We start from the raw sequence: 25095 nt of genomic DNA on the forward strand, positions 1-25095 counted from the left end.
ATAACTTAATTTAATAATGTCATTTTTTTTACTTCTGAACCGAGAGATGGCATCAAAAACATAATTAGGCTGGCAGAGCGCAGCGCCCTGTCGTCAGGTACCAGGTGCTTGCACAATGCACGCAACTGGCATGTGCTGCCAGCATTTTCAAAGTAGCCAGTAATCTAGCCAGTAAAAGAGAACCTCGAACTGGATCTTTTGGCCACCATTACAAATGATCCATATAACTTTTGATCATTTTTTAGACGTTCGTCACAGGCTCAGACATAACTGGCATAACGTTACCGCCTTCATCTTCCGCAAGGTGCGTCGCGCGACAGAAGCAATGGAACAGCAAATCGAGTTTTGTAATATACTCGATTTGCTGGTGGGCCTACATTGCATGAGCGAAGCAAAATCAAATAGCTATGTGCTGATGGCTCGCGCTGTACTGTGAAATTGAGAGCGAAAGTGCGGCACTACCGAACTAGAGCACAAAGAACAGCCATGTAAGAGATCTGTACACTCTTCTCATCCTGCCCGTGCACTCTTATGAACCGGACAAAGGAAACGCTCCAGCTACGTGGGTTGAACACTTCTGGCTGCTGAATGTCGATCTTCAAGTATCGACGCTCACGACAGCACGGGGAACCAAATCACACCATGCAAATATCTACTTAGCATTGGCTATGAAACTGGGGGTCACATGAATGTGCACCTGACCTTTCTAGCAACCAACACAGAATTCTGACAGAAATGCGACCGCAATTGCGAGAGCAACTTCGTGGATAGTGCCGGCAACAGAGATCTGGGACATTAGGATGAATGCTTCGCTTCCAACAAATCTCTGTAAGCTGCAGGCCGGTGGCAATAAACCTCAGCTTGAAAATCCGTCCTCATCATGGAATGGCCACTGGTACGTTTGTGCCTGATTCTCCTCCATTTCCTAGCATAGCCTGCAAAAGGTCTGCTTATAAAGCCGACAGTGGCGTTGCAGATCATGTTTCCGCATGTGCTCGAACGCGTACCGCATCTCCAGCCGTCGTCGACACCGTAAGCGCAACGCCAGGAAAACGACCTGGCAAGTGACAGCTTTAGAAGCAACCAACGCACGCGCGCGCGCCACCTGCGTGTCTCCTGGGGGGCGCGGCTAGACGAACGGTCTATCGCCGTGTGCTTCAAGACCACTCCTCTTCCTTCTTTATTTTGGGGCAGTCGTTCGAGGAAGCGTCATGGGACTCAAGGCAATTGCTGCTTCTGTGAACTGTGGTTTCACAGGGGTCTGCAGTGTAGGACAATGTGCAGGATCAGCATTCTCGTGTTCTCACATACGGAGCTCAGGTGCCCGTGCCTTAAGCAATTGCGGCATTGCTGTGACTTTGAATAAATGATGACAAGGGATGTCTAAAGTGACCCACGCTGGTTTTTCAGGGGAGAGACTCGCACTTGAAAGCTCTCTTCACACAGAGGGATGTGTGGACGTGAAGCACGGGCTCTGACGAGGCCGTCAATGGCTGGCTTCACTACAATGGGTAAATCCGCGTCGGAGATGGAGATATCCACGTGTTAGATGACGCCAACAGTGGAACCACTCCCTAGGGGGATATAGGAGCGGACTTTCGTGCCACCAAATTATATGTGCTTTCTAAATGTGCTAAGCGCACTCCGTGTGCAGCGTTAGCAGTGAACAATTTTTCGCGCGTTAACTCTGACATAAATGACCTGATTGTGCGCCACCGCATCAAGTTTAACCAAGACATACTGTCTGTTAGGTCGCCCTAGGTTGCCGTAGCAAGTTTCGATAAGATTAGACTCCTGACGACTGCGTTATTCCGAATTTAATCTACCACTGGCTTGTTCGAAGACATAGAGGCCCTGGGCAATCTGCCTTGCTTTGTATATCCGCTAAAATTCGAAGTTGTCGTCGAAGAAGTCGTCACTGCTGAGCGAGAGATACTTGTGTCCCTGCATTTCCTGTCATTATGACAGCCAATCTCCTCGCTAGACAAAGCCGCCCCTAAAATCGCCATCCCCCGCAGCGGCGCGGGGATGTCAGCTTGCATTTGCACCACAAACTATGGCGGCTCTACTTAGATGTTTGCAGAAATTCCTTAACAAGAACTCGAAAGCCTCACGTGCACAATGGTTTCAAGCGGACTAGTCTTATAAGGGCAGCCTTTCAAATTATGTGTTTTAATAAAATACATCATTAAACTCCCATAGCAAGCACTCAAGGTAAAGAGCTTGGCTGGAAATCAGCGTGTGCCAATGGAAGTTCGCACAAGCCTGCTACTTTTTTCTATCTTCAACAATCATCCATTCTGACCACGCTGGTCACCCTGATGGCATGAACACCAGTGAAGAGAGCGCTATAGGTCGTCGTGCTTAGAGCGTAATCGCCACAGAACAGGAAACATTACAAGTGGGCAAAACGCTGCGCTAGGATTAGTCTCCATAGATTCTGTGGGCATCACCTGTTGTTCTATTCAAGACTAGAGTCCCCTGAACATGATCACAAAGGAAAAGGACGTGTATCCCCTGCCGCGTATACTTTACCGGTTTTACTGTTTTCGCTGCACAAAATACCATATCGTTCATCGGCCTTCGCTCAGATCTGCGTCCTATTTCCTTCTATGAACTGAACAGAAAGGTGCGTTCGACATCGCAGATGAGCTTTTCCATCTTAAAGCTATTCCGATTTTAGTCTGCAATGCACTGACCGCTTTCCAACGCATGCTGAACACTCTTTTTTTGTGGGTTCACATCATCGTCCACTTGCGTATTCAAACTTCATGACCTCATCACTTTTAAATGAAAAATCATTTCTATGCCCACCCAACGACGAAACATCTCCCTCCGTCACGCAAGCTGAATCGCTATATTGATATTGACGGTTAAAACAAATGAAGTTCAAAAGAAGAAATGTTGGCTGCGGTGAGTTTCGAAAATATGACCCCACGCTTACAGGCCATGTTTTACTCACTGGAATAAAGACCTCTTGTTTTATTTCAAGCTTGACAAAAGACTAGATGGGGGTTTGTATTCACATATGTCACTCAGTTGATACGTCTGAAAGCAACAAAAAATGACACCTTCATCACAGGCACTCGTCTTATACACATCACGTACTTTCACAAACATTTGCGCTAAATATTCATGCTCAGATCGTCCTGTAACATAACAGCCTCTATATGCCAACAGACTACGTCATACTGCATGCAGCTCGAGTAAAAATGTCATGTCCATAGGTTTAAAATTCTGTGCAGGCGTTACAAAACCAATTCTATCTGTATTGACGGGTAGGTCCATCTTAGAAATTATCTGAAAGTTATCCCAAAAGAAAATGGCATTATTTCAGTCAATGAAAACGTGTTTAAAATTCAAGACTTCCTGCATAGGAAGCACCTGTTTCCCAATGGCCCATGAATCCCTGTTTCTTCTAACTACGTTTTAGCCGAGTGTGTTCCCTTGTGAAGCTTGAAGAAAAATGTTTAACGTTCGCAACTATCCACATATCTTTAATCCTTTGACTACGTAGTGCCGACGCGCTTTTTGAAGCATTAACCGAGAATATAGTGCAGAGAAGACACTCTGAACTAGATGCTCCATAACAGGCTTTCCTTTTACACTGCAGATGTACTCATGTGAAAACTGAGCCCTGAGAAACCGATAGGACGTTATCACTACGCGCAAGACCTGCGTCATTGTGTCACGAGGGCCAATGACTGATGAAAGCGAAACAGGCATAGAAATTGTTAGCATGGCTTAAAAACACAACATAGAAGCTGGTCTATTTCGTCTCTATCAATATGAAACGTGGTTTAACTTGCTGAGGAAACCAGTGACGCAACAACGAACCAGCTTTTTTTTTTCGGCAAAACAAATTTGTCTTAATTTTCAGCTGCCACCTAGCGCCAGAGATAAATGTGGCAAGGATGCGGTGAACGTTTTTAATGTGCTTAAGTTTGCAATAGAATACCTGCAAAAGATAAATAGTTTAGGAGTGAGGAAAAATTACAAATAAGGGAACGTTCAAAAAGCGACAATTCACGGCCACCCCCCTGCTTCTGCCATCGCACGCATTTCATCCGTTCTCTCTAATCGGAGTGACTATATCTCAAGATACCTATCCAAATGCACCGCGCGTAATTGCTAGGTATAGTAACCTGAGCTAAACACCCAAGCATGAGGGGCGCAGCTGAATGCCTAGAACCTGCGGTACAAAAGAAATGCTAAAGGAGAACAGTTTTGATGAAGGCTTTGTTCAAGTATTTGGAGATGGTGGAATAATAGATATCTTTAGGAGAAGATGTAGAGCCGTCTTGGAGCATTATGGACATAAAGAAATTGGGATTATACGAAAATTTGAGGCCGAAATATGCCAAACTGTCTATGCGTTTCAGTGGTAGAGGGATGCGCCTTCCATTGCGACGTTCACCACCGACGGAAGTGCCACCGATCTCTAAGGGCCCATGTGTTGTTTAAGGATCCTTTATACTAAGGTGTTTTTCTTTTACCACACTGAAATCCTTCCTTTTCTTGTTGCTTGCTCAGGTGTTTCTATGTTTGACACAATGAGTTTTATTGGACTAACCCCTCCCCCCCCCCGCTTGTGTAATGCCCTTCAGGGCACTCAGGGTACCGAAATAAATAACTAAATAAATAAATGTGCTTCACGTCGCGCGACACAGAGCGATAAGCAAAGAGTTGATTAGAAGTGATGAGGGGTTATATGGGTCTCATCACGGTGGGTGATGGTTCGACGCGGGTGTTTATTGTACTAAAAGGTGATTAGGGCTTACACTCGTCGCAGAGATTATGATAACGGTAACAAAGACAGATGAAAGTGGATAATGGTCAGATCATGTTGGATAAGGTTAATAAGAATCGATAAAAGCTGATGAGCGTCGGACCATGCTCGGTAATGTTAGTAGGCATATATGTGGGTTTATAAGGATCTGGTCAAATGTAATAAGGTATTTACTGGAACATAAGGATTGGTAAGGTTTGAATCAACTCTGAGAATGTTGATAACGACCGATAAGCGTTTATAAGTGTTTTTCGTTGGATCAAGTTGCATTGACAATTACACCGGGCTGCATCGAGATGAGCAAGTGGTACAATGCTTAAGTGCAGTTTGATAACTCCTAGAGTTCTTTCTGCGTGCTTTCTTCCTTTTGCGTTTTCAAGAAATGTGCAGCGTGTCTCGTCCATTACAGCTGTTTTCCGTGTCACCACCTTCAGGTCAATTGAACCAAGTGCTGCTTCGACAGCGGTCAGATCACCGTGCTCGGCCACCTTGTTCAAGCTTGTGGAATTGAACCTGCCTCCGAAAAAAAATGTGTGCCCTGAGGGATTTCCTTGTACTTTCTTTTTAACCAAAATATGCACGCAGCTTGATTGGCTTTTGTTCGTATTTTTCCTGCTCAGTCAAAAACCTTGCGGCAATCACAGTTCCCTTGAAGGACTGTTTGAAGAAGCGTGCCGTTTTTTCGTTACATTCTTCCCCCATACAACCACAATTTGCAAAATATTATCACATTTTTATGTGCTTGCTCCAACTAAACTTGCCAATGGCTATAGTGGCCATGGAACTGGCACTGCCCTCGCGTAATATCAGTGACGTTTAAGCATTTTGGCGTAGCATACGCCTCCCCCATTATTTTCTCTCCCTTCGACTGCCTTCATTCGTTCACCGAGCGCGGGTGTTTTTTCCTCGTTTTGGACGACTGTAAATTTTCCCCGGTACCTCTTAGACTGGTCAATATTTATTTACCATACTTGCTACATGAATCCACGAAAGCACTTGCCTACTAGGCGTTGCGCTTGCATGAGTACACTATTTCTGTGGTTCACAAGTGCGGTCACTTGTACAACGAAGCCGATTACCTTGCTCGGCACAGTTTGGTTTCTTCTGACATTGCCATGCAAGCTCCTAAAGCACGAGTTGGGACTTTTTTAGTCCGAACCGTATTGTTAGCCTACGTTTGGTTTGATCGTTGACCGTTTAAAATCTCAGGCCCTTGGCATATCATTTTGCATGCTCATGCTATAAGGTCTTGACATATAATTACACAATTTCCAACCCGACTACCCTGAGTGTTTGCTGTTTACGCCTGCGCCCACATGCTAGGAAGCCTTCGAATAGCCCTACGACAAGTGCACAGCTTATCGCCTAGGGTGACTCGCACGCCTAGGGTCACCAGCGTGAGGCGTCCTTTCTCCTGGCCCAATATTTATGCTTTTTCTTGGCACATAGTGCAAGCTGCAATACAGAGAAATATATTCAATAAGAGCGGACACTCCCATAGAGCCCAGCGGCCGAATTGACTGCAGCGCATCAGGCGGATGGGATTAACTGTTTCAGCTTTCGGTATTGCGCGCACTCGTTTTCAACGCTGGCTGGCACTTTGGCTGGAGCTGGGCGTTTTTTTTTTTTGCTTCTTCTGGCCAATCGCGCGCAGCCTTAGTCCGCAATCATTTATTTATTTAAAGTGATAGAGAACGACCTTTAGAAGCCTCCATTGAATCTGTGCCCCGTGCTTTTTCATAAGGCAGACGCAAAACGCCTTAAAATGAGGAAATCTTTATTTCAACATATATAAATGCTCGGCTCGGGATTTTGCGGCGTTCATCGAACATTCTGGCACCAGGTGAGCAACAGCACTTCCCGTACGAAGCTTCACCGGATGGCATCAGCTGAAAAGAATTACAGGCATGCATCACTTTGGTATTTAGCCCTTTTAGAAGTACTGTGTGTAGAGAGGAAAAGTGCGGAAGTGGTGAATGGGGGACATTGCAAAAAAAAAAGCAATTTGCTCTTACATACCTGGCGTCGCAAATACCTGAATCATTCTAAACCGTGCTATAAGTTATGAAAAAATATCGGATTTGCAAGCGTTCTCCCATTCCCGTGCGTCATTTCTTGCACTATAAGAGCACAAATCCACGGGCAACTGCGCGTTTCGAAAACAATTTGGCCTCAAGCCACGCGATAGTACGCTACACATACAGATGTGGCCACAACACAGGCTGTTATCTAGAGCGTGCTAGACGCACGCAGAATGCCTTCTACTCGCACTCAAGAGAAATGCGTGGGTGAAAAGCCTGTTTTCAGTCATTCAGAAGACAGACTTATCGAGTTCTTGGTTTTCGAGCTCCTCAGCGTTTTCTTTTGCGCATTCTGATGCCGCAAGCCAAATGCTTGCGGGGGAATACTCCTGGTAATAGCTCGTCGCGTCTACGACAAGCGTGAGCACCGAAATACTGTATATGTTGCGGGGCCATAGAAAGTGTCACAAACTTGTCTCACCAAGATTCTGTACAGATTCCCCCGCCATGGCTGGTCCGTTTTCTTCAGTAAGATTCAGTACACACGAAACTAACTGCGGAACACAGCGTAGCTGCTTTTCGCTAACTGCGTCACAACGACGTGCGTGGCCACTATGCATGAAAAATACCCAAAAAAGTAACGACATCAGTTGCAGTAATGCTGTGGGTCAAAGAAAGTGCCAAAGCTTCTCCCGGTAAGATTAAGTACACGCGACACTGCGTCACACGGCCGAGGTGCTTTTCGCTAACTGCGTGACAAATCCGGACGCAGCGAGCGTGCCTAAAATCTACAGAAATAAGTTATAGTAATCTTGCGGCTCATTGAAAGCGTCGCAAACATCTCCCAGTACGACTCATTAAATCAAATTGACTGCGTCGAGACGGCCGAGGTGTTTGTCGCTAAGTGCGTCCCAGTCTGGCTTCGGTGTCATAAAAGCCAAAATCGCTTCGAATGCGTCGCAGACTGCTAATCAAAATTTCTTGCCTTGCCGTACTCGAATAATGCAGTGGCGCCGTGTCGAAGTGCAGAAGAAACGCAAGAACATGCCGGGAGCCCAACGAGCACGCTGCATCCAAAAAAGACGGATCGCCGAACAGGCGAACATCACACGCGAACCTGGCCTCGCTAGCTTCGTTGACCTGTCTGGCGCATAACGCACGCATCTGTCGCACCTAGCGTGCAGTCAGCTTGCTCCTAGATAACGCAAGAAATATAAGTCACAAAGTGTAAATTAACTTATACGCAAAACGTTTTAGTCTCAGCGAGAAAGACCACAAAACTATTAATCGTCTCTAAGTTCATTCCAGACTCTTCTTTTGCGGTGCTCATGTCAACTAACGGGTGGGACTAACACTAGCCGTGACGTATTTCCTGTTACCTGTTTTCGCAGAGTGTCCTCTCTTGTCTAATTTCATTCACTGTGGCAGCGAGCTCTATCAAAGACGCAAGCGTTCAACAACGCTTCCTGCCGGCTGGTTTCTCAGTATATTGACGCTGCTATGCAATCATTTTTTCACGTCAGCATGAATATTCAAAGGCGATTTAGTAAATTACCTTCTGGCAACAAATGAATCGCTGTCACTGCCGACTACAACACGTAGTGTAGTATTACAAAAGCCTTCCGAACTCGCTGTTTAACATGCGTCGCCGGCTTTTCCCTCGCTGATATCCCCATAACACACATGGCTCCTCAGCAACTGTGTAAGGACAGAAGTGTGTCCTTGTTTAATGTCAATGACGTCATTATGTGATTATGTTCTACTCAGCTTATGAAAACTACACCTTAACACCAGCAGACAAATGGGAAAACGTGCTCTACGATCGATTGAACAGCATACCGACTCACACTTACGTTGTACGTGCATACCGTACACTGTGATTCAGCCGCTGCCTTCCCACATGACACATTCATTCACAATTCGTCCCATCATGAGTGTATGATCAGATCCTCACCTCTTTGTTCATTATGTAGCGGAAAGCGAAATATTCCGAAGAATACACTGCTTGTTGCTACGACGTAGTCGTGCACAAAGAATGGTCACGACGAAACACCCGGGCTGCTGCAAAACGTCATATTGCGTGTGAGCAGCTCGTGCACTCACTGGTGTCTCGAAAGTCTTCGTACAGCCATCGGCACACATGCACTTATCATCCTCTTGGCTCTTTCGTACCGATATGGACTCCGACTAGAAGTATTCAACTTTTTAAAGAGCTCCAGGCTCGCTAATGTGGCCTCTAGCGAGCTTTGCATCCGGTCAGAGGTGAATTGCGAGATTGCCAAGCTGCTGTATCAGCCTACTCCTACGCAATAAGTTATAGGCGCATAATTGCTTGTTATCAACTATATTTATGCCATTTTGAATAAATGAATTATGTTCTTATGTACACTAATGCCCAGTGTAACGCCGTAACTTTCTTCAGTAGACTGTTACTTATAAGCAGTTACGTTATTGACGAGACAAGTTGCAACAGGAAGCCTAACTTTGAGCTCTTAACTTTCACAGCAGCTATCGCAAAATGCCCGCAGTGGTACTATGCAGCAGCCTGACACATGCGCGTGTTCAGACCGTCACACTAGGAGTCAGTATTTGATTTGTCCTAGGCCTCTATGCCATATGTTGGATGACGGACTGAACAGACACTGCTCTGACTCGATAGCCACGACCCCTTCAGACGCTGATGCCAGGAAAAAACCAATGGACGATTCTTACTGCCATATCAATTATACGGACACCTGCGTTCGTGTTGTATCCCTCTTCACGTCCGCGTTCAATTGTGCGCTGGAACGATGTTTCATAATGATAATCACAACCAACTAGCCCAGCTGTCCATACTTAGGACACCCGGAGCACGTTCGTGCCCGCCTCGTTAGCAGTGGTGGAGTCGTCGCCGTGTTATCCTGCTTTTAACTTTGCAAACAACATTCACGCGTGGAGGTGCACAGGGTGTTCAGAATCGCAGAGTGCGTATGGCTGCGACAACCGAGAAGCGAAGCGTACGCACCGTCAACGCTTCGCGCAATCGGCGCAGTCACGGAAAATGGTCCGCGTTCGGCCTTCACCTGATAGACTGCGCCGGGAAAGCAGACTAGCTTTCCCGCTTTCTCTGTATATGCGCTGGTTTGAGCAGGACAGACAGTAAACGTCAAATAATACATCGCATGGTGCTGACTTAAAGTAGATACACGATAGCGGGAAAAATGGGCGTGGCAGGGCGCAGGCCGGAGCATGCGCCAGAGTTTGCAAAACCATGCTCCCTGGAGTCCTTGCCGCTGCGGTACACAAGCGATTCACTCTCCGATGGAACCACTGCAGCTGAGTTAGCGATGCTGAGCGAGGAAGGTTTCATGCAGCGTTTGACCCAGTGAATGAATCCTGGCCCTCGTTCTTCCCGTGAACGAGTCCTGCACCAGTGAATGACTGGTCCTCTTTGTTCCCCGCGATCGGTGGCGAGTGACGTACTAAAAAAAGAACTCACAGAGTAATTCGTTTCGCTACAGGAAGATGTTGCCACTCGGATGTTATTGTTCAGATTTATCTACCACCCGTGGTATGCCACGCCTATTTTTTGTCGCTAGTCCGCACGTATGTAAACACCGACATCTTTTCATTCCTCTCAATTCACGCACCATCCAGGTGCGGCGCCTGCAACGCCGTTCACGGCACTTCTCACGTCGCTAGCGTTGCTAGACGCCTGGTAGCAGTCGGGTCGACATCCCACCTGCCAAGTAGTTGTTGCCTTGCGTCCTGGTTCGCTCCAACATGTCAACTCTATGTAGTGTTTGACATGATTGAGCGCATGATGTTTGTATGTTAAATCGCTGCCAATCCTCTCCGCCAGTGCATGAAGACAGTTTTCAGTGCTGTCGTCAGAAAGTGTAGGTCAGCAGATAATAGGCAAAAAACAACTCTTTTTGAAGCTAAATGCTGAAAGTTATAAGGCCCGAATACACTGTTGAGATCAAAAGGCTCCGCCCAACGCTTGATCTTTGTCTTACATTCTACGGGGCCACGAAAGGAAGCGAAAATAAAGACATCGAGTTTCCACAAAGCTCAAGCAGCAGAGGAAGAGGGAAGAAAGACAGAAAGAAAAAAAGAAAGAAAGAAAGAAAGAAAGAAGGAAAGAAAGAAAGAAAGCAGGGAAATAAACCAGGAATGCGCCTCGTTCGCTGCTTTCCACTTGTGAATGGTAAAGAGGGAATAGATAGGTGAGCTATAGAGAGGGCGGTGCTGCGACGTAAACGTGGGGTATACGCGCACGCGTGCGGAGGACCCCACCAAGTAAAATTTGTTCAAACTTGGCAGTCGCCCTAAAAACGCAAGATGTGTTTTCACACAATTTAGGGTCAATGAGCGGCGGGGCGCTCTTCGAGAAGTTCCAGCGTGGACAAAGGCGAATCGTCCAGTCGTTGCTTTTCCATGTACACTTTCTTCGCGACTCAAGTCAATGACAGCGGCACAATAAAATTTCGGTGTCCGCCTTGCTGCCACAAACGTCGTACGATGTACCAGGTTATTCGAATCGATGTAGTGTAAGTCTTCTTGTAAGCCCCACCCTACCAAAGCCGGGCTAGAAGCAATGCCTCACGGATGGAGGTGTGAGTGGGAGCGAAGTGTTCAGATCGTGAAATATGGTGCGCGTTGTACTTTTGGGTTATCATTATTTGGTTACTTCAAGCACTTTCGGTGGACTGTGTACGCATGTGCTTTTTTTACCTAACCGTTTTGCAACCTTCTTGGTTCACTAGGTGGTCCGCGATTGAATGGCTATTGCACCGTCCTGCAGTGTTGAGCGAAGAGGTAGTTAAGCCAATCATTCGACCAACCTGGGGCACTGAGTAAGCGGTAATGTGTACATACGTGCCACTCTACTATGAGCCTCATTCAAGCTGGCATAGGTCATTGCAGATGTGGTACGGTGTAGGTGCCGCATCTCGAATAAACTCAAGGGGCACTTAGTTAATCGTACGTGTATGAATGCGAAAGATGTGCGACCACCGTGCAATGCCTCTACGTTATGCAATAATGCAAAGTCCTGGGTTCAACTTCTATGATATGTCAAGAATTCGACTACCAACAAACTTCATGCGTTCGACTGCCTTAACTGTACCTCAATTCATTGTGAGCTAAATAATTTGGCCTGGACTGACACCAAATGCCGTGGTTTCGACTACCAGCAATGGTCGTGGGTTTGAGTTCCTTAATTATTTATATCCGCAATACCTGAGCCTTAATGAACAACAAATGTGGTGGGTGTGACTCTCACCCACCGTCGGCGGTTTGGTTACCTTTTGGACCAACGGTAATAACACCAACGCCTACAACTACGCCACGTTTTTCGTCTCATGAGTAGAATAATGCTTCCGCTTTAAGAACTCTGATACGCCGAATTAGAGCCCTGGTATGTGCCAGCAGGTAAAAAGAGCTGGCGTGCCATGCGACAGACGCTCTAGTCGGAGAAAGAGGAATTTGAGTGCTGTGCTCTTCATGCCAATATCGGGCAGATTTGCCAGCATAATCACATGCGCTTATCCCGCAAAGCCCGCGCAGCCACTGTGAAATAATTTGCGGGCCTTTTTATTTGAGGTTGTGCTATAAGTTCACAATTTCCTCTTCGTGAGATTTACGTGGGAAGACTGACTGCATACCATGTGAAGCCTTTCCAGATTCAGAAAACACGGTCCAAACGCAATGATTCTGTGTCACTAAATTGAATTGCACTGCGCGGACCCGTGAGTTCTGCAGCCATAGACTTCGTGAAACGTGCAGTCTTGAATCTCAGTGTTGCTTCTCTTGTCGCTGTAAAGAGAGCATCGCCAGAACTGGTCGATTCAATCTATCCATCATTACAGATATGTACGTTGCTACCGTAATTCTCGTATAAGAGGAGGAAGCTTACTTGTTTGAGAGAAGATGGCGCTAGGTCCAACTTTTTCCGCATGCTGGGAATACTGAGGTACACTTCAGACGGAACAAACACCATAGATGTGACACTGGTGCAGGCGCATGAGCGCACTCGAATATAAACGAGCCACGATATCCACTGAGAGCTGTACTTTATTACGTTTGGTGCCTTTCTATGGTGGCGAGATGGTCGGGATATTTCCGGGGAAGGTGCCTGAAGTGTGCATGTGTTCTCGAGAAGGGGATACGGGTCATTAGTGAATAGTCCAGATCAAAGGCAATAATTTCATCCGTTGACGCTCTGCGTTGTATACCAAGGCATGCAATAATAGCCTCGCCTGAATGGTCTGAGTAGTGCGAAAGTTAGCTTTGCAGATGGGAAATGTAACAGGTAGACTGTACCAGAGTTATCCAACAAAGGACGTCCTGTACAGCTGTATCATGGCTCGTGTAGACAGCCCCGAATGCATTCCTGTGAGGAACTTGAACAGGTGACAAAGAGCAATCAGCCGCTGTTTCATATGGTTCATGTGGTGACCCCAGGACGGGTCTCGATCAATCACAAGCCCCAAGAACAGGTCGTCTCTTCTGTTGGAGGCTATTACTTCTCCGCTGATTGATAAGCCAATGCGCAAAATGTGTCGCCAGTAAATGCTACTGCTGCGCACTTCTCCGGCGACAACAGCGATCCTCGTTTACAAAGGTAGTGTGAGGTCAATGAAGTTGTATTGTGAACTCAAGGTATGGGTTCTAACAGCGCACACAAGACAGGGACAACAGAAGGAATAAAACGACGACACCAGCGCTGTGTCGCCGTTTTATTCCTTCTGTTGTCCCTGTCTTGTGTGCGCTGTTACAGCCCATACCATGAATCCCAACCAACTGGCGCAACTTGCCGTTCTGATGTTGTATTGCGAAGCCGGGCGGGACACTAAAGCAGTGTCATGCTTAGAGTGCATATACAGATGTCGACAGCGTCAGCACGGGTAGACTGTCGAACGGTGCTTGCTAGCTTCTCGACTAGTCCAATTAGTTGCAAATGAAAAAGCGCTGTGATTTTTACTCCACCGTAAAGTACTCTGTGTCTGCATTAAAAACGAGGTGACGGATCATCTCTGTTGAGCACTTAGAATGATCTCACCTATAGGTGGCTATATAATGGCAGAAATAAATCATCGCCTAACTTTTAACGCTGCAAAAATGGCTTGGTCGGTAGGCCCTTCACCGTCTAGAAACAACGCAGCAGCCTATCGTTTATAGGCATTCTCGTATTAGACTTACAACAACAAGTTTTCGAGACAGATCTGACTCCTTCAAGAGAAAAAACAGATGAACATCGACCATCACGAGAAAAACTAAAAAAAAAAATGCCGCGTGCTCATAGGTACCATGCAATCCAGTTTACTTCCATTAATGAACGCAACCCAATTTACTTCCTGAAGCACCGAAAATTTCACTCCGCAACATCCAACTGACAACACCTTGCAATTTCGAACCAATCATGGATGGATGGATGGACGTTATGAGCCTCCTCTTTGGAATCGGCCGGAGGGTTGCGCCGCCAAGCTCTAGTTATTCTATTGCCTAATGTTCTACCTACGTTAAAAAGGGCAAAAAACATAACAATGAATTTCCATAACCAATGTTTCTGAACCCATATAGTGAACTTTGTTTTTGTACGCCTCCGTTTTTTGTCATTTCCTACTTTTCTTCCACCAATCTTAGAACCGCCTTTCACTAATCGCCAATCCGCACCTGTTTACTTTCCTACTGATCTCGCTGAACGCAAGGCCTTCGAGGAGTCCAGTGATTCCTAAATCGACCACTGGGAAGCTTTCTTCACATTCTACTACAACATGGTCCATCGTTTCCTTAACTTTAGGGCAGCAATAGCATACTTCTTCCTTACTATATTTCGCTTTATACGTGCGTGTTCTAAGGCATTCTGATCTCGCTTCAAAAAGTAATGAGATTCCCTTGAACTTATTATAAATTGTTTTATTTCTGAATTCGTTTTTTTTTCTTATGGAGTTACTCATATAAGGCTTTTTTTCCATTGACGCCAACAATGAGATTAAATCAGCATCTATGACCTTCCGCTTGGCGATCTCTGTTACCGTGTTGCTCGCCTTCAGGTCGCACACTTGGTGGTACGCTTTCTAGTAATTTTCCACCATTCTGAATCAATGATATTCCTGTACAGATACCTGAACACTATCCCAGCCGATTTACTTTCCACCGTATTCCTTAGTCGGTGTTCATGATTCATTTTACTGTGAGCTTCTCTCACTTGAAAACTGGTCGAGCCCATATCACTCTGCACTGTTTCAGTGTCCCCGAGAGCGTCCAATGCGAGGCGTTCTACACTTACCTTTGGTTGCCATCGAGTCTTGATTTCACCCCTGATTTCAAGCAAACAACCGCATTTCCAAATGTAACTCCTGTAACCATTACACGCTTCCACGTACCCCGGAACAGCTTGTGCCTACTGTATCCCTATAACGGCGTGTTTCATTATGACTGCATTCACAATTTTAATTCAGCGCCTCGCCTTGGCACGTGCGGCAACATGTCACAATACGAGAAGACGATGACTGCCGCGTCTGGAACACGTATTACCATCATTGTCGTCTAATGTTTCAATAAAATACTGAAATATGGCAGACATTGCCTGCATCTAGTTGCCTTAGAAAAGTAGTCCACTATTATTTTGTATTTACTCAGTTGCTTTCCTGGGGCACTAATTGTGCACCGTCTTCAAATGCATATCTGATTGAAGTTATCCTATTTGTAAAGTTGATAATTTTTTGCAACGCCTAGAAGTGTGATATCCAAGCTTCTAAACACTACCTTATCAACATTGTTCATGTCGTACGTTCAGGCATACGTCCAAACCTTTGAGGTCGCATCCTCACGAACGCCCGGTTTCCGTCTCCACCTCTGAAGGTTGCGCGACAGTAAAGAAGACAAAGATATTGCGATGGTTTATACAGATGTTATGAGGCAACAAGAAACAGTACAAAAACAAGACGAAAATCATGCGAAAGAATGCTTGCGCTGTATTGTTCCGCGCTTAACCCTCAAATTCCGCCAACTGGCAGGCTGTCCTGGCAATTGGGATCAGCCTTTCATGCTTCTTCTGTAGCACTTAAAACACCTGCTCCAAAGTTTTTATTTGCGTGCCAGTTTTAAATAAAAATGAGAAAATATGTTCTATTTTAGTGACTTCCCTTCGCGAAAGCTAGTTCTTTGCCTAATGTTGCTGAATTTACGCGCAGAATTAACTGGAACATTAAGCTTACTTCTTCACTTCGATACGTATGTAATCTACGGAGCACTGGCATAGCTATAAATTCGGCATACGGTGCCAATATAGCTAAGAAATACTTTTCTAATTTGGTTACGTGCGAAAAAACCGCCACTTCTAGAGGGATGCGTATAATGATGCGTCCCTTTGTGCCATAATAACACAGGCAACTGTAACTTTAAAAGGGGCTCTTGCAGGAGTGTTCACGCTCAGCAGCTGTTATAACCCTCCAGGAGGCAGCAATTATACTGCGAATAAAAAAAAGTTTAATCCGCCTACTTGCCTTTTTAGCTCTCTGCAGGATAAGCAACGAAGGTACTCTGTGTCAGCCATTTCCCAAATGATCAACACCAAGGATAGACTTCATTTCACTGCATCTGGAAATAAGCAGAAAACAGTGCATCCACACAGGACTTGCCATACGCATTTACATTGTCTGCTTTCTTTTAATTTCAGGCGGACAGTGGTTCGAACTACGAGTGACGAATTCATCCATACTTACCGGCCCTACAACCGACTGCGTAACTAAATACAAAGAACACGTAAAAGAAGGAAAAACGAGGACTGTTTACTCACCGAATTGCCAAGGTATACTAAACAACTGAAACTCCAACTTTAGCGAAGAAGCAGTTCCAATAAAATTTTTGATACAATATTATTAAACACATAATTAAGATATACTCGTCACTTAACATCAATAAGACGGTATCATAGGTTCCATGCTGCAGCGTTTCAATAAAAGATTTGATCACTGCATTCCAGAATACACTAGTCAGTATGGCCTCTTTCTCCCAACAACAAAAAAAAACGAAAAGGGTGTGTCATGTTCTAAAGTGCTCAGTGAAGAACCAATATCGATATGATTTGCTAAATATTATTTTTGTATAATATTACTATAAACCGTACATTATTCTTAAATATATTTTTGCACAGTACCTACTGACTATAGTATGCCAAAACAGCATTTATTTAATATTTACGCAAGGTGGACAGGACATCGTAGGCAAAGAGCTCGTTATTTTCAGCTTTCTAATGTGCCACGGCACCCTACGTCATTGTTAAGCTAGATATTTTGTGTGTATCATATTCAATGCAGCAAACGATGATACACGGGTGTTTTTGGCGCAAGGAGCACACCAGTTCCACAGGAAATTCCTACGAAGGTTTTCAGTAATGTTTAAAAGTAGCAGTTTTGAAATATATGAACGGCTCTTTCGGATACACACCGTCAGTGGCGACGACTACGGGGTGACGACTGATACGCGGTAATTAGTGGCTAATTACCAAAAGATAATTCTCTCGGTTCCAAATGTATTGTTTAGGCGGGTTCCTTGTAATTGGGACAATGAAGTTAGCTCTCCGTACAAGCCTTATCACCTTTTGTGTTTGGAGAAACGCGAATAAAGGCGGAACTGCGGCCGACGAATTTCGGTTACCAGAGCACACAGAAACTGAAACTGCGAGAGTGCAGCGAACGTAATGCCACGCCCATCGAGGCGAAGTTCTGCTCACGTGACCAAGCAGAGGTTATCCAGTGCACTTGGGCACCGTGTACCTCGCTGTAGGCCCACGTCATTGTTTCACAATATACACTCAAATTACTCGCTACAAATTAATGAAGCTTCACCGGATGGCATCAGCTGAAAAAAATTAGAGGCATGCATTACTTTGGTATTTAGCCCTTTTAGAAGTACTGTGTGTAGACAGGAAAAGTGCGGAAGTGGTGAATGGGGGACATTACAAACAAAAGCAATTTGCTCTTACATACCTGGTGTCAAAAATACCTGAATCATTCTAAACCGTGCTATAAATTATGAAAAAAACATCTGATTTGCAAGCGTTCTCCCATTCCCGTGCGTCATTTCTTGCACTTTAAGAGCACAAATCCACGGGCAACTGCGCGTTTCGAAAACAATTTGGCCTCAAGCCACGCGATAGTACGCTACACACACAGAGGTTTCCACAACACAGGCTGTCACCTAGAGCATACTAGACGCGCGCAGAATGCCTTCTACTCGCACTCAAGAGAAATTCGTGGGTTAAAGGCCTTTATTTAATCATTCAGAAGACAGACTTATCGAGTTCTTGGTTTTCGAGCTCCTCAGCGTTTTCTTTTGCGCATTCTCTTGCCGCAAGCCAAATGCTTGAGGGTGAATACTCCTGGTAATCGCTCGTCGCGTCTAAGACAAGCGTGAGCACCGAAATACTGTAAATGTTGCGGGGCCATAGAAAGTGTCACAAACTTGTCTCACTAAGATTCTGTACAGATTCCCCCGCCATGGCTGGTCTGTTTTCATCAGTAAGATTCAGTACACGCGAAACTAACTGCGAAACACAGCGTAGTTGCTTTTCGCTGACTGCATCACAACGCCGGGCGTGGCCACTGTGCATGAGAAATACCGAAAAAAGTAACGACATTAGTTACAGTAATGCTGCGGGTCAAAGAAAGTGCCAAAGCTTCTCCCGGTAAGATTAAGTACACGCGACACAGCGTCACACGGCCGAGGTGCTTTTCGCTAACTGCGTGACAAAGCCGGACGCAGCGAGCGTGCCTAAAATCTACAGAAATAAGTTATAGTAATCTTGCGGCTCATTGAAAGCGTCGCAAACATCTCCCAGTACGACTCATTAAATCAAATTGACTGCGTCGAGACGGCCGAGGTGTTTGTCGCTAAGTGCGTCCCAGTCTGGCTTCGGTGTCATAAAAGCCAAAATCGCTTCGAATGCGTCGCAGACTGCTAATCAAAATTTCTTGCCTTGCCGTACTCGAATAATGCAGTGGCGCCGTGTCGAAGTGCAGAAGAAACGCAAGAACATGCCGGGAGCCCAACGAGCACGCTGCATCCAAAATAGACGGATCGCCGAACAGGCGAACAACACATGCGAACCTGGCCTCGCTAGCTTCGGTGACCTGTCTGGCGCATAATGCATGCATCTGTCGCGCCTAGCGTGCTGTCAGCTTGCTCCTAGATAACGCAAGAAATATAAGACACAAAGTGTAAATTAACTTATACGCAAAACGTTTTAGTCTCAGCGAGAAAGACCACAAAAATATTAATCGTCTCTAAGTTCTTTCCAGACTCTTCTTTTGCGGTGCTCATGTCAACTAACGGGTGGGACTAACACTAGCCGTGACGTATTTCCTGTTACCTGTTTTCGCAGAGTGTCCTCTCTTGTCTAATTTCATTCACTGTGGCTGCGACCTCTATCAAAGACGCAAGCGTTCAACAACGCTTCCTGCCGGCTGCTTTCTGAGTATATTGACGTTGCTATGGAATTATTCTTTCACGTCAGCATGAATATTCAAAGACGATTTAGTAAGTTACCTTCTGACAACAAATGCATCGCTGTCACTGCCGACTACAGCACGTAGTGTAGTATAACAAAAGCCTTCCGAACTAGCTGTTTAACATGCGTCGCCGACTTTTCCCTCGCTGATATCGCCACAAAACACATGGCTCCTCAGCAACTGTTTAAGGACAGAAGTGAGTCCTTGTTCAATGTCACTGACGTCATTATGTGATTATGCTCTACTCAGCTTATGAAAACTACACCTTACCACCAGCAGACAAATGAAAAAAACGTACTCTACGATCGATTGAACAGCATAATGACTCACACTTTCGTTGTACGTGCATACCGTACACTGTGATTAAGCCGCTGCCTTGCCACATGATACATTTATTTACAATTCGTTCCATCATGAGTGTATGATCAGATCCTCACCTCTTTTTTGATTATGTCGCGGTAAGCGAAATATTCCGAAGAATACACTGCTTGTTGCTACGACGTAGTCGTGCACAAAGAATGGTCACGACGAAACACCCGGGCTGGTGCAAAACGTCATATTGCGTGTGAGCAGCTCGTGCAGTCACAGGTGTCTCGAAAGTCTTCGTACAGCCACCGAAACACGTGCACTTATCAGCCTCTTGGCTCTTTCGTACCGATATGGACTCCGACTAGAAGTATTCAACTCTTTAAGGAGCTCCAGGCTCGCTAATGTGGCCTCTAGCGAGCTTTGCATCAGGTCAGAGTTGAATTGCGAGATTGCCAAGCTGGTGTATCAGCCTACTCCTACGTAATAAGTTATAGACGCATAATTGCTTGTTATCAACTATATGTACGCCCTTTTGAATAAATGAATTATGTTCTTTGCACACTAATGCCCAGTTTAACGCCGTAACTTTCTTCAGTAGACTGTTACTTATGAGTAGTTACGTTATTGACGAGACAAGTTCAAACAGGAAGCCTAACTTTGAGCGCTTAACTTTCACAGCAGCTATCGCAAAATGCCCGCTGTGGCACTATGCAGCAGCCTGACAGATGCGCGTATTCAGACCATCACACTAGGAGTCAGTATTACTTTTATCCAAAGCCGCTATGCCATATGTTGGCCGACGGACGGAAGAGACACTGCTCTGACTCGATAGCCACGACCTCTTCAGACGTTGATGCCAGGAAAAAACCAATGGACCATTCTTACTGACATATCAATTATGCGGACACCTGCGTTCGTGTTGTATCTCTCTTCTCGTCCGTGTTCAATTGTGCGCTGGAACGATGTTTCATAATGCTAATCACAACCAACAAGCCCAGCTGTCCATATTTAGGACACTTGGAGCACGTTCATGACAGCCTCGTTAGCAGTGGAGGAGTCGTCGCAATGTTATCCTGCATTTAACTTTGGAAACAACATTCGCGCGTGGAGGTGCACACGGTGTTCAGAATCGCAGAGTGGATATGGCTGCGACAACCGAGAAGCGAAGCGCACGCACCCTCATCGCTTCGCGCAATCGGCGCAGTCACGGAAAATGGTCCGCGTTCGGCCTTAGCCTGATAGGCTGCGCCGGGAAAGCAGACTAGCTTTCCCGCTTTCTCTGTATACGCGCTGGTTTGAGCAGGACAGACAGTAAACGTCAACTAATACATAGCGTGGTGCTGACTTAAGGTAGATACACGATAGCGGGAAAAATGGGGGTGGCAGGGCGCAGGCCGGAGCATGCCCCAGAGTTTGCAAAACCATGCTCCCTGGAGTCTTTGCCGCTGCGGTACACAAGCGATTCGCTCGCAGATGGAACCACCGCAGCTGAGATTAGCGATGCTGAGCGAGGAAGGTTTCATGCGGCGTTTGACCCAGTGAGTGAATACTGGCCCTCTTTCTTCCCGCGAACGAATCCGGCACCATTGAATGACTGGTCCTCTTTGTTCCCCGCGATCGGTGGCCAGTGACGTACTAAAAAAAGAACTCATAGAGTAATTCGTTTCGCTACAGGAAGTTGTTGACACTCGGATGTTATTGTTCTGAGTTATTTACCACCCGTGGTATGCCACGCCTATTTTTTGTCGCTAGTCCGCACGTACGTAAACACCGACACATTTTCATTCCGCTCAATTCACGCACCATCCAGGTGCGGCGCCTGCAACACCGTTCACGGCACTTCTCACGTCACTAGCGTTGCTAGACACCTGGTAGCAGTCGGGTCGACATCCCACCTACCAAGTAGTTGTTGCCGTGCGTCCTGGTTCGCTGCAACATGTCAACTCTATGTAGTGTTTGACATGTTTGAGCCCATGATGTTTGTATTTTAAATCGCTGCCAATCCTCTCCGTCAGTGCATGAAGCCAGTTTTCTGTACTGTCGTCAGAAAGTGTACGTCAGCAGATAATAGGCAAAAAACAACTCTTCTTGAAGTTAAATGAGTTGGCAAGTGTTCTAGAAGACGCATTAAAACAGGAAAGTCAACACGTTCTGCATATTGTATTTATTTTTACAATGTTATTGTTTATTCACCAGAGGTTATGCTGAAAGTTATAAGGCCCCAATGCACTGTTGAGATCAAAAGGCTCCGCCCAACGCTTGATGTTTGTTTTACATTCTACGGGGCCACAAAAGGAAGCGAAAATAAAGGCATCGAGTTTCCACAAAGCTCAAGCGGGAAGAGGGAAGAAAGAAAGAAAGAAAGAAAGAAAGAAAGAAAGAAGGAAAGAAAGAAAGAAAGAAAGGAAGAAAGCAGGGACATTAACCAGGAATGCGCCTCATTCGCTGCTTTCCACTTGTGAATGGTAAAGAGGGAATAGATTGGTGAGCTATAGAGAGGGCGGTGGTGCAACGTAAACGTGGGGAATACGCGCACGCGTGCGGAGGATCCCACGAAGTAAAATTTGTTCAAACTTGGCAGTCGCCCTCAAAACGCAAGATGTGTTTTCACACAATTTAGGGTCAATGAGCGATGGGGCGCTCTTCGAGTAGTTCCAGCGTGTACAAAGGCCAATCGTCCAGTCGTTGCTTTTCAATGTACACTTTCTTCGCGACTCAAGTCAATGACAGCGGCACAATAAAATTTCGGTGTCCGCCTTGCTGCCACAAACGTCGTACGATGTACCAGGTTATTCGAATCGATGTAGTGTAAGTCTTCTTGTAAGCCCCACCCTACCAAAGCCGGGCTAGAAGCAATGCCTCACGGATGGAGGTGTGAGTGGGAGCGAAGTGTTCAGATCGTGAAATATGGTGCGCGTTGTACTTTTGGGTTATCATTATTTGGTTACTTCAAGCACATTCGGTGGACTGTGTACGCATGTGCTTTTTTTACCTAACCGTTTTGCAACCTTCTTGGTTCACTAGGTGGTCCGCGATTGAATGGCTATTGCACCGTCCTGCAGTGTTGAGCGAAGAGGTAGTTAAGCCAATCATTCGACCAACCTGGGGCACTGAGTAAGCGGTAATGTGTACATACGTGCCACTCTACTATGAGCCTCATTCAAGCTGGCATAGGTCATTGCAGATGTGGTACGGTGTAGGTGCCGCATCTCGAATAAACTCAAGGGGCACTTAGTTAATCGTACGTGTATGAATGCGAAAGATGTGCGACCACCGTGCAATGCCTCTACGTTATGCAATAATGCAAAGTCCTGGGTTCAACTTCTATGATATGTCAAGAATTCGACTACCAACAAACTTCATGCGTTCGACTGCCTTAACTGTACCTCAATTCATTGTGAGCTAAATAATTTGGCCTGGACTGACACCAAATGCCGTGGTTTCGACTACCAGCAATGGTCGTGGGTTTGAGTTCCTTAATTATTTATATCCGCAATACCTGAGCCTTAATGAACAACAAATGTGGTGGGTGTGACTCTCACCCAACGTCGGCGGTTTGGTTACCTTTTGGACCAACGGTAATAACACCAACGCCTACAACTACGCCACGTTTTTCGTCTCATGAGTAGAATAATGCTTTCGCTTTAAGAACTCTGATACGCCGAATTAGAGCCCTGGTATGTGCCAGCAGGTAAAAAGAGCTGGCGTGCCATGCGACAGACGCTCTAGTCGGAGAAAGAGGAATTTGAGTGCTGTGCTCTTCATGCCAATATCGGGCAGATTTGCCAGCATAATCACATGCGCTTATCCCGCAAAGCCCGCGCAGCCACTGTGAAATAATTTGCGGGCCTTATTATTTGAGGTTGTGCTATAAGTTCACAATTTCCTCTTCGTGAGATTTACGTGGGAAGACTGACTTCATACCGTGTGAAGCCTTTCCCGATTCAGAAAACACGGTCCAAACGCAATGATTCTGTGTCACTAAATTGAATTGCACTGCGCGGACCCGTGAGTTCTGCAGCCATAGACTTCGTGAAACGTGCAGTCTTGAATCTCAGTGTTGCTTCTCTTGTCGCTGTAAAGAGAGCATCGCCAGAACTGGTCGATTCAATCTATCCATCATTACAGATATGTACGTTGCTACCGTAATTCTCGTACAAGAGGAGGAAGCTTACTTGTTTGAGAGCAGATGGCGCTAGGTCCAACTTTTTCCGCATGCTGGGAATACTGAGGTACACTTCAGACGGAACAAACACCATAGATGTGACACTGGTGCAGGCGCATGAGCGCACTCGAATATAAACGAGCCACGATATCCACTGAGAGCTGTACTTTATTACGTTTGGTGCCTTTCTATGGTGGCGAGATGGTCGGGATATTTCCGGGGAAGGTGCCTGAAGTGTGCATGTGTTCTCGAGAAGGGGATACGGGTCATTAGTGAACAGTCCAGATCAAAGGCAATAATTTCATCCGTTGACGCTCTGCGTTGTATACCAAGGCATGCAATAATAGCCTCGCCTGAATGGTCTGAGTAGTGCGAAAGTTAGCTTTGCAGATGGGAAATGTAACAGGTACACTGTACTAGAGTTATCCAACAAAGGACATCCTGTACAGCTGTATCATGGCTCGTGTAGACAGCCCCGAATGCTTTCCTGTGAGGAACTTGAACAGGTGACAAAGAGCAATCAGCCGCTGTTTCATATGGTTCATGTGGTGACCCCAGGACGGGTCTCGATAAATCACAAGCCCCAAGAACAGGTCGTCTCTTCTGTTGGAGGCTATTACTTCTCCGCTGATTGATAAGCCAATGCGCAAAATGTGTCGCCAGTAAATGCTACTGCTGCGCACTTCTCCGGCGACAACAGCGATCCTCGTTTACAAAGGTAGTGTGAGGTCAATGAAGTTGTATTGTGAACTCATGGTATGGATTCTAACAGCGCACACAAGACAGGGCCAAGAGAAGGAATAAAACGACGACACCAGCGCTGTGTCGCCGTTTTATTTCTTCTGTTGTCCCTGTCTTGTGTGCACTGTTACAGCCCATACCATGAATCCGAACCAACTGGCGCAACTTGCCGTTCTGATGTTGTATTGCGAAGCCGGGCGGGACACTAAAGCAGTCTCATGCTTAGAGTGCATATACAGATGTCGACAGCGTCAGCACGGGTAGACTGTCGAACGGTGCTTGCTAGGTTCTCGACTAGTCCAATTAGTTGCAAATAAAAAAGCGCTGTGATTTTTACTCCACCGTAAAGTACTCTGTGTCTGCATTAAAAACGAGGTGACGGATCATCTCTGTTGAGCACTTAGAATGACCTCACGTATAGGTGGCTATATAATGGCAGAAATAAATCATCGCCTAACTTTTAACGCTGCAAGAATGGCTTGGTGGGTAGGCCCTTCACCGTCTAGAAACAAGGCAGCAGCCTATCGTTTATAGGCATTCTCGTATTAGACTTACAACAACAAGTTTTCG

General features: G+C 45.9%; 1 long non-coding RNA gene across 1 annotated transcript in view; it reads left to right on the forward strand.

Moving 5' to 3' along the window:
• The window catches only part of LOC142589086 (uncharacterized), a 68335-nt gene extending 51746 nt beyond the window's left edge, over positions 1–16589 (forward strand). The window contains exon 5 of the long non-coding RNA XR_012829819.1: positions 16478–16589. This is a non-coding gene — a long non-coding RNA (uncharacterized LOC142589086). The remainder of the gene's footprint in view (positions 1–16477) is intronic.
• Positions 16590–25095: the final 8506 nt, after the last annotated feature.

Source organism: Dermacentor variabilis, chromosome 7 (genome assembly GCF_050947875.1).
Source record: "Dermacentor variabilis isolate Ectoservices chromosome 7, ASM5094787v1, whole genome shotgun sequence".
Lineage (NCBI taxonomy): Eukaryota > Metazoa > Arthropoda > Arachnida > Ixodida > Ixodidae > Dermacentor > Dermacentor variabilis.